Raw genomic sequence first — 13896 nt, forward strand, 5'->3', positions numbered from 1 at the left:
AAGGACAGGGGAGAGACCGTGGGGACACCCAGCCTGTATCTCCCGAGGCAGCTGCCTGCCTTCTTTCTGAGTTGCTCGGCAAATACAGACCAACCTCACTGCCTGGGAATCTTAAAACACACACATCAGTGCAGAAAATGCTGGAACAGCGACCGCAGCGGCAGCATGACCAGAACAACGCAGCATGTTAGCTTGACAAACGTCATCCTGCTGGCAGTTACAGAACTCCGCGGCTCTCCCAGGTCCACAGCTGGATTTCACATGCACGGGGCTGCAAGCGGCGCCCCAGGCCCCATGGAGCGGGAACGCGTGGCCGGCAGCAGGCGGACAGGGATGCAGTGAAGAATTCCTCTGCCTCTTCCGTTCCCTACACACGCCCAACAAGCACGTCTCAGGACTTAGACTGAGTTCTGAGAAACCAGCACAAACCAGGCTCTGTCTTGTTGTAATGGCCTGAGTTCTCAAGGGCTGGGAACAAGAGGGCAGTGCCAGGGCCTGGGCAGGGGCTGGCTGGGGAGGCCTCAGCACACGGCTCGGAAGGGAGGCCCCCTGATGGCTCCTGTTCTCATTCCACAGCCCCTAGGCGCTCAAAGGACCTGGTGTGGGGTGGCGGGGTGGGCGGCCGGGACAGATGCCGCATGGACGGAGCTTCCTTCAGGAACCCGAGGGAAGAGGGAAAGGCTGGAGGGCGAGAAGGGGTGGCTGGACCCAGTGGAGAGAGATGTCTGGGGTGGAAGCGCTGGGTGGTTGAGCTCAGGCAGCCCACCAGTGGGGGTGGGGAGGGTGAGAGGGGACAGAACCCTCCCTTTTGGGTGCCAACCTTCTGGGAGGAAAGGAGGTTGCTTTTAGAGCAAGGCTTCTTAGTGCCAAGGATATTTTTTTTTTTTCAAGTATCAGTGCAAATTATTTTTAGTTCTGTTTTAACCACCTAAACTGCAAATTAGGATCCCAAATGTGGGCAGACATGGAGTCCTGAGACAACTCAAGAGGGCTGGCCTCAAAACCTGAAGAGATACAATGTGGGTTCCCGGAAGACCTCCGGTCAGCAGAAATTGGAACGGGATCAGGGACTCAAGGCCCACCCCACCCCACCTGCCACCCCAACATCATCAGTCAACCTCTCTGAGCTCACAGAACACACACACACCTATGGCAGCTACCCTGGGACTGGATCTCTTCCCCCTAGGCTGGGAGCCCTGAGATGTAGCTCAGGGCAAAGGCAGTGGCTGGTTCACCCTGTATCCCCAGTCTTGCACATCCCTGATTTGTCCTGTAAGATGAGCATATCTTTAAAACAAAACACTGAAATGACGGTGATGTTTTCTGACCCCATGGCTCATCTGCTCTGACTTACAGAGCTGCAGGGAGAGGCAGAGTGGCAGCTTCACTCCATGCAACAAAAATTCCCTCTAATTTATTTAAGTTGTGGGAACGAGGCCTGGATATGTCTTCGTGACCTGTCATTTCCTGTGCCATGCTTGGGGTGTTCCCTCAGCCTTGGACTTGCTCCTCTGCTTTCCCCCACCCCCCTTCGGAGGCCTCACCATGGGGCCCTCTCCTAGGGGTACAGGCCCTCACCAGAGCAAAGTGGGCCAAGGTAGTGATAAGATAGGGAAGGTAAAGCTCTAGCTCAGAAATACTGGAATCTCTGTTTCTTTTTCCCTGTTCTTCATTCCCACCGCCTTACTTCAAGCCCTGGGTATCTCTAAATGCCCAGACTCTGCATTTTGCCATCCAGAAGTTCAGTCCTCATTGCAGCAGCAGGAGACTGAGAACCACGCCGTTTTGCTTCCCTGCAGCCAAGGGCATTGCAGGGTCAGTGACAGCCCTCAGTGAATATGTACGGAATAAATGAATGGATGGCCTCCCAACAGCCCCCATATGCTCTCTCTGCCACACATCTGGCCATTTCATTTTCCAGTTTTAAAAAAATTTTTTTTAATAACTCTCTGTTGCCCAGAGATTAAAGCCCAAACTCTTCATGCAGCCCTCACATTCACCTGCACCCATGTTTACACCTCACATCCAACCCTCTCCCTAAGGTGCACCCCATACCGCAGCCACACAGCTGAGGCGATCTCGGGCCACCACATTCCCTGCACATGTGGGTCCATCTGCTCGTGCTATTCCCCTCCTTGTCTGCTGGGAGCATCCTTGCCAGTGCCGCACCCACATGCTACTGCAACGTCATCAGAGTTAACTGCTCTCTGAGCTCTGAGCTCACAGAACACACACACCTATGGCAGCTACTCTGGGACTGGATCTCTTTCCCCTTGACTGGGAGCCCTGAGATGTAGATCAGGGTAAGGGCAGTGGCTGCTTCACCCCTTTTATCCCCAGTTTTGTACAGTTTCTGGCATACAGTAGGTACTCAATAAAAGTTGCTGGGTACATGAAGGGATAGGGATGGGAACCGGGTTAGAGCCTTGAAAATGGAAACTGTTTCAAAGAAGAGTATGGGAAGGTGATTCATAAAGGTCAGAAGAGCTGCATACCCATGGAGGGTATGACTTGCCAGTGGAACCACTGTCAGACAAGAGCAAGATGTGCAGTGGTGGGCAAGCCTGGCTCGGTGCATCAACACAAGGCCGCAGAGCATTGGAGTGGTTGAGCATCAAAGGCAGGCCAGGTACAGACCACAGTGGAGCACCCAGGAGTTGTGCAAAAAAGTATGGGTGACAGCGGGGTCAAGTGGGAGCTGAGGCACTTAGAAGAATAAGGAAGGATCAGGAAACGGAGGTGCCAAAATAGATTGAGTAGATTCTGTAGGCGTGTGGGAGGGACCTCAGGAGAAGGAGAAGAAGCTGGAACTGAGACGGGATTCTGCAGGCAGAATCCTCAACTGCTTGCTCTCTTGGGCATCACGCTGACGGTAGGGCCACAAAAACACATGGCAGAAACAGACTGGCTGAAGCAAAAATAAACCTAGAGAGCAACTGCATGCAATCCCTGGGGTGTTCATTTCTTTTCTTCCCTCTGTGAGCTTTCAGATCATCACATTGACAAACTCAGGATGCTAAATTCAGGTTGTTTACCGAGACTGAATGCAGGCTACATTCTCAGACTCACTTCTTCAGGAACGAGCACACCACAAGAGATCGTGTCACTGAAACTTCTCCTTATGAACCATTTTGTCGGATTCTTCCAGAAGCTTCAGTTGTCAGGCTGCTTTTCATTATTTGGCAGCAGCATCAGTAGCAGTAAAAATAAGAAAAACACACTTACAAAGCAAGCTTCTACTGCCCAAAGCCCTTTCATGTAATATTATTTATTATTTAATATTTTCATGTAGTATTTATTGAGCACCACTGTGTACTAGGCAGTGGGATCCAGGGGTGAATAAAACAGATAAGCCCCCAGTCTCAAGTAAGTTACAGTCACGGGGTGGGGGTGGGAAGGACAGATGGGACACCAATAGCGAGACAAATAACTGTATGATAACAACTGTGCTAAATGTCAAGAAGGAAAAGTACAGGATCAGGGAAAGTACAGGTAACAAGGAAACAACTACGTCGGGGAAAACCTCAGACTCCCAGAAGATGTGGCATTTAAGAGGAGGCTTGAAGACTGAACAGGGGCATCCGGAGGAGGGGGTGTGGAGGTGGAGAGTGCTTTGGGCTGGGGGTTGGTACCACGAGAGTCTTGAGAAGGCCGGCTGGCTGGCATGGTGGAAAAATGAGGATGGGGAGGGAGGTGGGGCAGATCAGGAGGGGCTGTTTGATCCCCCTAGGAGGTGGGAGCCGCTCCAGGCCAGCCAGGTGTGGGGGCAAGGCCTGGGGCAGGTTCTGGGACAGCCTCACACTAACCCACTGCACTGGTCCCACCCTGTCTGTGCTCAGGGGCGCTGTGCTATCGAGGCAGCCCCCTTCTGCTCCCTTCCCTGCTTCCCATGGGGCCTCCCTCTGACCAGCCAGCACCCAGGGTAGAGCACACAGGTTCAGAGCAGAACAAGTCACCCCAACTACCAGAAGAGGCCACGGAAAAATGACCCTTGACTTGCTCTCATCTGATTTGAAGAAGCTCATGCAGCTTACCCTTGGGAAGTGATGGGAGGGGCACAGTCTCCCACTGCGGGGCTGTGTCAGTTTGGGCTCAGGGGAGTGAGGCAGGAGGCTCCCTGCTCCCACATGTATTCTGCCTTAAGGAGCAGCTCGGCTTCAGCTGCTTTATACACAGTTCTGGGAAAGGTTTCCTTTGAGAAAAGGTGTGTGGGGTGGGGGGTGGGAGAGAGAAGGAAAGGCAGAAGGATAGAAGGACGGAGAGAGAGAGAACAAGAAAAAGAAAGGTTGAAAGCAAATAATCTAGTGCCTATTCTTGAAACAAACTAGAATCATGTAGGAAAGCTTTTTAAAACTACTGATGCCAAAGCCCTACCCCAAATCATCTGTGTCAGAATCTCAGAGAGTAGATGATTTTTAGGTACAGTGGGTAGAGAACCTCCGGCATATAATGAAAACTCTGGGCTCGAATCTGACCTCTGCTACTCACAGGTTATGTGATCTTGAGCCTCCTTTTCCCTGTCTGTGACCAGAAGAGCAATGTTTTACATATTTATCTCCCAGGGTTGTTGTGAGCATTAAAAGCAACAGCCATGGAAGCAGTTTGGAGAGTAAGAAGAATACAGAAAAGACTGTTGAAGTGAAAACCACACGGATATTATCCACTTTCCCACACTAACTAGTAACAATAGACTTTATCTCAATGTCATATTCATTTGCTTAGGAAAATGCAATTATTACCTCCACCTTGCAGATGGGGAAACTGAGGCACGGGCTCATTAGGAAACTTTCCCAAGCTCACCCAGCTGGAAGGCAGCAGAGCTCAGCCATTCCTCTAGGTGACACTATCAGTGTGAATTAAATGTCCAGCACACTTGCTGACAACTGTCCTGGTAATTAGACTATGGGGTCAGAGTGCTAAGTGATGCACCTGAATTAACATCACATCAGCCTGCTGTGTGCGTGTTGACAAGGGACGTCCCTTCTCCTGCTTCCGTTTCCTATGCTGCAAGGCAAGGATGGCAACAGGCGTAACAGGTTTGCTGCAGGAAAAACCAAAAGGAAAAGTGTGGTCCCTGCGGCTTGTATCAACTAGCTGTATACAGTGTTTAATAACAAAAAGATGCCATGCGGATTCTCACATGTCAGTCTCCCCCCCAGCCCTTCCTTATGCAGAGAAAACGTCTCTGCCAACTCTGACAGCTCTTCTGTTTTGCTCACTTCCTGGGCCATTTTGGATGGCACAGTGACATTCATCCCTCATCCTCAGCCCACAACTTTAAATGTTGAGTAGAAAGTTCTTGTGCCTTCCAGTTTCCATCTTCATCTGTCCCCTAGAACCCACTTCCATCATTTCTCTCTCCCATGCTCACCCTGCCCCATCCATGGGCACCATTTCCTCAGCCTCCAGCTCTCTCTCCTCTCCCATGGCTCCACTTCTCTCCTTCAATGGTCCTCCCCGGCTAACCCTCCCCGCGTCCCTTTTTCCCCATGGCAACCATGAACAGCCTCCTCTCGGAACAACTGCCACTCGGGGAGCTTAAAGAAAAGCAGGAAGTGGGCTTGTGGTGGGAGGATGGAGGAGCAAGCCAATCTTATGCAAACGGAAGAAATCTCTGCCCACACAGCTCCGAAGGTTGCTTTCCATTCCTTTTCTTTCTCTGCACTGTCCTCACTCCATCCTTTCCAAACACTCAGAGTCTTCCTCTTTAGCGCCCATGTAAGGATTGAGTTCAGCCATCTATACTTCTGTGTGACCAAGATACCAGGTCCCCTCTTCCAGGGGAGCTTGTGCTTTAAGCTCCAAGTATGGAATGGAAATCCATGTGTTCTGGTTATGAAATTCTAGGAATCACCTAGAATCACCCCAGCTATTTTAGGGAATGGATCATGTCTCCCCCGAAATTACATCACAGAGGCTACTTCTTCAGCTGCCGAGAGAAAGAAAGACAGGGAACAAGGAGTCCTGAGCAGAGGGGTAAAGGATAATGTAACTTTTGTTCCTGAAAGCACTGTCTGTTCTCCTTCCTCCGTGCAACTCCCTGATCTTTTGCTCACATGATTTAAAAGGTTTGGGGTCCCCCATACATGTAGTCTGATCCTTGCCACTTACTGGCCCTAATCTGGCAATTGCCTTCCTTTCTCCCACCCCACTGAATTCCTGCCAAACCAGCTGACAACAGCTCTCCAGCTGACAACAGCACTCCTTTTTCTCCCCCAACCTCTCCAAATGTCATTTACAGTGGGAGGCTATTACCAAGGTAACCAAATGTGGACATTATTTTAAATTCCCATGTTCTGTCCTCCCCTCCCCTTCCCCCTCAAATGAAAAGTTACCTAAGCAAGATCTCCTGGCCTCTCCAATGCAAAAGGAGACTCAGCCCCTGCTGGGAGCAGCTGCAGAGAGAGAGAAAGGCAATCCAGATGTTATATTAAGAAGATCAAACAGCTGTTCATCTCCTCTTCCACCGAGGGGACAGTAAAATGATGGATCATAAAAAGGAAGAGAAGAGAAGGGGAGCAATCAGAGGACACTGGATTTCCATGTCTTTCTTCAAGGTTGGGGGCTCAGAAGAAGTCTCAGCCCAGAACACAGGTGGGGGAAGGGACGGGAGGCACCTGAGAAGGATGCTTATCAGCTCTGCTGACACAGGAAGAAGCTCCAGATTGAGGTAAAAAAGAGCAATGGTGAGCAGGCGAGAGGGCCTGAGCTGTGGAACTACTGGGAGGCTTGCACGTGGGACAAGTGGACTGCTCTCCCCCAGCTCCCCAACCCCAGCAGGTAATTATCCTCCCACACACACACACCTCATCCTCTTCTTTGAGCCCCAAGTGAAACTGACCAGAGTTGAAGTGGAAAATAAAGGATGGGATGCGAGTTAGTGAGGAAGGAAAAGACTTCTTGAAATTCAAAATCTAAGTGTCATTTACTGATTTTCAACTTTCAGAATAAATGTTTAAGTATGTCACAAACAAAATGTAAATATTATCAATCTGGATGACATAAAAGATTTGGAAGAAAAAAATGTGGAGGCAAAAGGGAAGAAGGAGGGAAAGAACAGGTATACAAAATTCTCATATGGAGCTGAGAGCTACTGTTGAAAGTTCATGGAAACAGAAATGGAAGCCAAGGATAATGAAATAAGCTCTTCAAAGAGTGATAATTACTATCAAAGGCAAATAAAAGATACTGACAGTGATGCTTACTTCCTAGTGAGGGAAGTAATAAGAAGTCACCAAAAATACATAATTTACTAATAGATTATATAATATGAAGGCAAGCAGATTTACCCTCCCTATCTAAATTTCTCCACTGTCTTGTTCTGTTTTCCTTAAACAAACAAACAAAAACAAAGCAAAAAGAAACAAACAAAACAAATAGGTAAGGGATATTAGAGATATAGTAATAACTAACAAAATAACTAAATAAGGAAATGCTTGAGGATCTGGGGTCAGAGATGAGACGGGATGACAGCTTTTCATTATAAGCCCCTGCTGATCTTTCTTTTAAATCAGGGTTTGCATTGATCAAAGTCAGAAAGACTTGAGAATCTTCTACTTACTCTCAACCTCAGGGTCTCCAGGGCAAAATGGGGAGGATGCCCCAAGGCTGGGGCTGTCACCATCCAGTGAGACAAGATGTCGGGAAGGACGCAGCTAGGGTCTCTGCTGTGGGGAGGAGAGAAGGCACTCCATGACAGCCCCCTGGAGGGCCCAGCCTCTTCTCCCGGACGGGCATTTCCCTCATGGCCTAGCCCATCTTCATTCTCACCTCCTGCAGCTGCTCTTGGCACTTTAACCCAGAGATCCTCAAACTTAGCTGCATATTGGAAACACTTGGGATGATTTTTAAAATCCTGACATGTGCGCTGTACCCTGACCATTTAGTCAGAATTGGGGGTGGGGGATAGCGGAACCCTGGAATCTCCAGGTGATTCCAATGTGCAGCCAGGGTTGAGGGAAGAGCAAGGAGAGAAGACTGGCCTGCATGCTGGCTACTCTCTCAAATACAGTAGGGAGGAGAAATTTTTCACTGTCACAGACTGTCAGAGTACTCAGCGAGGCACAGCTGTCACATGTGTGTGTGTGTATTAAGGTCAACTGGAAAAGCTGAAAGCAGCCACGATGCCTGTTCCTTTGGCGAGATCATCTGTATATATATTTTTTAAAATAAGATAATAATTGTCCTGGGGACCAGAGTCAAATGAGGGTAGGGTCTCAGCCCACCCATCTAGATCAGTTGGCGTGACATCAACGAGAAAGCTGCAGACTATGGCCCCTGAGTAGCAAATGGGAACCATCACTCAAGGAGGTGGGGTTCAAACTTAGGAGAGCATCAGAATCACATGGAGGGCTTGTTGAAACACAGATTACGCACCCCACTCCCAGAATTCCTGATTCAGAGGTCAAGGGGGGCGGGGGGGGGGGCTGAGGATTTGCAAGTCTAATGAGTTCCCAGGAGATGCTGATGGTGCTGGTCCCTGGACCACACTTTGAGAACCACCAACCCAGGAAGACTTGAAGGCAGAACCCCTACCCCCAGGGGAGAAGAACCGGAAAGCAGACATGAGGAGGATGCTCCAGCTCGCTTTGAAGGCCGAAGCTGATTACTGACAATCCCCTGCGGACCGTGAATCCTAGAGGGACCACTGGGGCTCGGAACACTGACTACTGAACCGGATTACAACTCTCCCTGTCCAGACACGGGTCTGATCAGATCACATGCCCCCACATCATCCGACTCCTGGGGAAAAAACAGGACATCAAATGAGGGGCTCCCCTTCTACCTGGGGACGCTGTCCCTGTGAAGGACTCCTGCTCGATGCTTTGCTATGTTTATGTTGTAGGCAAAACTCCTCCTGAAACCAACTTTCTCACTACTTGAGTTGAGTCAATTTCTTGGAGTTCTGCTTTACTAAATATATTAGGGTGGTGGTTTTCTAAAATGAGACAAAGGAACGCAGGCAAAATGCATACACCAGCAAGGCTTTTCTAAATCAGATTTGGGGTCAGTATTTAGTAATTTAATTTAGAATAATCAATTGAGCAATCACCAAAAACCTATTCCCTAAAATCACCTGGGGCAAAATTTGTTAGCTCCTGTGTGTTGGCTAGTCTTAGCTGTCTTCAAATAAATGTCCTCTTCCCAAATATGCATTAATGTGTTTTAGCTAACAATCAAACAGTAGCCAAGCAGCAGGAAAAATAATTAGCAAATTCATTAATTCGGATAATGCTTACACTTTTCTAATGCTTATAATTTACTTACTTTAATTATAATTCCCTGCCTTTTATTAAACCCATTAATGGCCAATGCTGTTATGTTTGGAGGGTCAGAAATACATTTTATTTTACATGTAAAAATACAGTTTATACAGAATGTCAGGTCTGAAGGATTCTCAGAAGTAAAGTAGCAGTGGAACAATTTTTTAAAAGAAAACGAAATGTTACAGTAAATCGAATATATAAATAAAACAGAACTGCTAACCATAATGACGTTAAGCTGAACACTTACAAGACAGACACTGTACTATACTACTTAATACAAATTTAGTCCATTTTCAGCTTGGATCTTAACCGATTAATTATAGATAACGAATGAGAAACATTAAACCTGATTCTTATTTACCCAATTTATTTCTAAATATTGCTTAATTGCCTATTATTGAAAATATCCTGATCTACAGAGATAAGTTATGGCAAATGGCCTAGCAGTTTTCTTTTTTAGCAGTTTATATTTACAATCAAGTTATTTTTAAGTTAAAAAGAGATGGCAGACTAAACTTTCAGATGAGCTCAGAAACAGATTAGCACATTGAGGGGTCTAATTCCATTATGTTGAAATTTGGTAATAATACATTTGATTGTATGTATTTTGGTTATAATTTAAAAAGAAAAATATATTTAAAAATAAATTTCAAATCAACATTCACAAACACCAAAGCACCTTTCAGTGCTTTGTCAGAATTGTAGAAAGTGACTCCACAAGGGTCCCCAGTAAACTATAAAAAGAAAACAAGGAATGGAGCCTGATTTTTAGGTGTCATAAACCAATTTCTCACTCAACTATTATTTTTTCTTTTTTAGCTGACAGTTCATATCATTCTCCTGAAATCAAGAAACAAGTCTCTTTGACAACAGGGAATTTAAAAACAACTCTGATTGGTGAGTTTGCAAACAATTTTCGACTGCTACAGGCCAGTAGCCTTTTCCTTATGAGTAAAAAGTCTATTTTGTAGGATGTATCCGATTATCAATTTCCTTCCAAACCTCTCATTGTTACAGGAGCAGTTCTATTCCCTGCACGGTGGTTTTTGCCATTCGCCCTCTTGCTCTTAATCACGTGTATATATAAAGATCATGCACGTGTACGGATTGTAACATTGGTTAACAATGGTTAGATAACATCAAACCCACAGTTTCCAAGGCGAATCTTTCTCTACTGTTCACCGTAATCTGTTTAAAATGTTTCTATTAGAAGAACAAGAGAACGTGAGGAGGCTCTACCGGATGCTGACACTGGTTCAGATCTCTGATTAGGTGTTATTAGAGATAATTATTAACAGAGTGAATGGCATAGAAAAGCACGATTTCCCAAGACAGATCCCAGCCCCACTGTTTCGAAGTTCCTGCTGGTCAAGAGCAGGAACTCTCAACCATTCCAATGCCAACAAGGAAGGACTAATTAAATTATGGTTCAGCACCTCATGGAAAAAAATCATGTTCACAAAGAACATTTAAAGATATTGGAAAATGTGCCTAATAGAGCACTAAAAGGTTCCAAAATGATGCACAGTATGATCCCCGTTTTTGTTTTAAAACTGGAGGAGGGGAGAGTCTTAATATTTTGCTGGTTATCTGTGAGTAGTAGATTACAGGAATTATTTTCCCTAATAATTTTCTGGCCCCCACACCCCCCAGATTTTCTGCAATGACCATATGTAACTTTTATCCACAGGGAAAAAAATTAATAAAAGGAAAGGGCTTTAGAATTAATATTAAAGATTACAGTTTTCTCCCATTTGCCTCCATCTTTCTTAATAAAACTTCAAACTCTCAGAGCCCACGCAAATGAACTAATCCTTACAAAGGAACAGAGAACTTTCAGGGTACAAACTACACACAAGAAAAGGCAGAGATGAAATTCCTGTCTCACAGAACTTAACTAGTTTGGCTCAGGTTTAAAAATTTCTGCTTTTTCAGTTTCCCAATTTCCAGTCATCAAGCCTAGAGTTTTAGGGAATTACTTTAGTTTTTTCAAGGTCACTTCACTTCTGCCCACAGGCTGAGGCATAGCTGTATCTACCTCCAATTGCTACGAAACAAGGTCATTTCGCGCTGGGGTTCCTGCACCATTCCCTCTGGGTTTAGGGTGCAGCTGTGCTCCTCCACCTTCCACCTGGGGACTTACCCAGTGTGCCCAGTGTCCACGGGAGCTCCTCAAGTCTCCTCCCTCTGCAAAGGTCTGGAGAAGAGCAGACCTGCCCTTGAATCCTGCTGCTGCTCACTTGAGGTGGGACCGTGGGAAGCTGAGCCCGGGCCGATGGATGAAGAACAGGGATCATATAACCTGGTTCTTGGGGCGACTTAAAGGCTGGAGATAATGTACATAAGGAGCTTTGCTTGGTGCCTGGCATGCAAATAGGCACTCAGGCGATGGCAGCTGTTATTAGGATTATGCTGCTGACCCGTTCTTCTTTCCAGGAGTTTGATCTTTCTCTAAATAGGCTCTCATGTTTCTTTTCATGTGCACTTTATCATGCTAGAAAATCTTCTACATGACAGCAATGAATTATGGTTCAACGCTGATGGATCCTCTGGGGGTGGTTCGCCTCTAACCTGTGACTTGAGGAAAGTGGTCTCTTTCCCAGGAAGGAAAGGGAGGCCCAGCAAAAACTGCAGTGCCTTCAGGGTACAGCAGCAAGTGTCTACTTAAATACCTGGTGCTGTTTATATGCAAATTGTTCACATCTCAGCTATTCGGCTGAAGGGGGAAGGAGATGAGGATTTACTTGGGACAGAAGAGTAAATTCATGTTTGGCTAAAATGTCATGTAAATTTGAAGGACTATGATTTACCATCACATTTTTCTAAGAATTCAAGGCCTCCAGCGTTAACTCTAGGACTATAAACCAAAGCCAAATATGATCAAAATGAGGGAAAGATTTTTTTTTCCACTGTAGAAATGACTGCCAAACAAATTTCACCCAATACCTGGTTGCATGATGCCAACAGCATCTCATCATTTCTGAAGGATGGAGCGACAGATGTGAACTTGGAACTGGCAGAGGGAGAGGGAAGGACCCCGCCTTAAGCAAGTGCCCACAGGGTGTCAGGTACTCTGCAGGCAATGTCCTGGAAGGTGCACAAACCCACCTCACCCCCGAGGCAGGTGGTGTCCCCATCGTACAAATGGGGAAACAGGTGTACAGAAGTAGCCTGATTGGGGTCAAGCAGTTGATGAGCGGCAGTCAGTCTTCAAACCAGATCTGTCTGATTCTGAAGCATGGTCTCTGTCCTCTACATGAGCTGGTTGAAAGCAGGAGCTTTGGAGCCAGTGTTCCTGGGTTCAGATCCTAGCTCTGCCACCTCCTGGCTCTGTGGCTTTGGATAAGCTGCTTAACCTCACTGTGCCTGAGTTTCAACACCTGTAAAACGGGGCCATAAAAAAGGTCTGCTTTGCATACTTGTAGAGGGGATTAAAGAATTTTAAAATGACCAATGCATGGAAGATACTTAGTCCTTGACACACGGTAAGTGTTCAGTAGCTGTGAGCTGCATAGTATTACTATCACTACTGCTACTATTGCTAATATCACTATTACTACTGATGGATCTGCAATGATGTGGCCCAAACTTCTCAGTTTGCAAAATCAGAGATGGAAAGGTCACAAGATCATGGAATTGAAATCTAGTTCAAAGTTCTCTCTATGGTTTGGCGAAGGCTCAAAGAAACAAACATTTGGATGCAGGGTTTGTTTCTAGTACCTTCTGAGGTTAGGGGAGGGTGTACAGTGGAGTAAAGACAAACCGATGGCCAGGCTGGAGGCTGTGTTCCTGGCCTCAGTGTTCTCACCTGTAAAGAGATAACTGCATGTGCTCCCCCACCTCCCACCCAGCTGCCCCCAAGATTACCTTGAGGTCACAGACACTAACGTGAACAAATGCACCCAAACTATTAAGACACCATGGCACAGGATTCAAGTGCAAAGAAGAGCAACTGCTGAAAAATCTTTGGGGGTGAAAGAGGCAGAATAGAGGATATATGTCAAGATTCAAAGAAATGAAGACTTAGAAAGTTCTAGGGAGATTAAGAAGCAGCAAAAGGTTCCCATAGAAAAGCAACCAATAGATCTGGATATTAATAGATCCTTAGGAGGTTGCTGAAAGGGCAAAGCAGACATGACTGTGTGGAATGGTTTACATAACCATGCTATTGGGAACGGGGCAGGGAGGGAGTGGGAGATGGGAGAGTGTTCCGGACAGACAGAAATGGATGTGCAGAGGCCCCAAGGCTGGAGGGAGCATGGAATTCAAGGAAATGAAAGAAAGCTACAGTGGCTGGGTTAAAAAAATAAGGCAGAGAGTGGAGTGAATTGAGACTGAGAAAGTAAATCAGATCCCGAGGGCCTTGTGGACCAGATTATAGAGCCTCAGACCACATCACAGGGGCTTACAGACCAGACCAAGGGATCATGTCCAGGGTTTTGTGGACCAGACAATGCCAAGTCATTGAGGGGTTTTGATCAGTTGATCACAAGATCATATTTGTGTTTTGTAAAGATGGGTCAGACTACAGCATGGAGAAGAAATTGGTGGGGCTGTACTGCACACAGGCAGCCTGGCTAGGGGGCCTTTGAGGTAGTTCAGAGGATCGATGATAGTACTTTCAATTAAG

General features: G+C 46.5%; 1 protein-coding gene across 2 annotated transcripts in view; it reads right to left on the reverse strand.

Annotated features, from left to right (window-relative positions):
- Positions 1–13896, reverse strand: part of MAPK4 (mitogen-activated protein kinase 4) — a 155656-nt gene that overhangs the window by 68411 nt on the left and 73349 nt on the right. The window contains exon 1 of one of the 2 annotated variants that reach the window (XM_077135458.1): positions 11410–11730. The exons of the other annotated variant lie outside the window; for it this stretch is intronic. The gene's annotated coding sequence lies outside the window, so the exon portion shown is untranslated. Of the gene's footprint in view, positions 1–11409; positions 11731–13896 lie in introns of those variants that run through there. 2 annotated transcript variants of the gene reach the window in all.

The sequence above is a fragment of the Tamandua tetradactyla genome, chromosome 18 (genome assembly GCF_023851605.1).
Source record: "Tamandua tetradactyla isolate mTamTet1 chromosome 18, mTamTet1.pri, whole genome shotgun sequence".
NCBI lineage: Eukaryota > Metazoa > Chordata > Mammalia > Pilosa > Myrmecophagidae > Tamandua > Tamandua tetradactyla.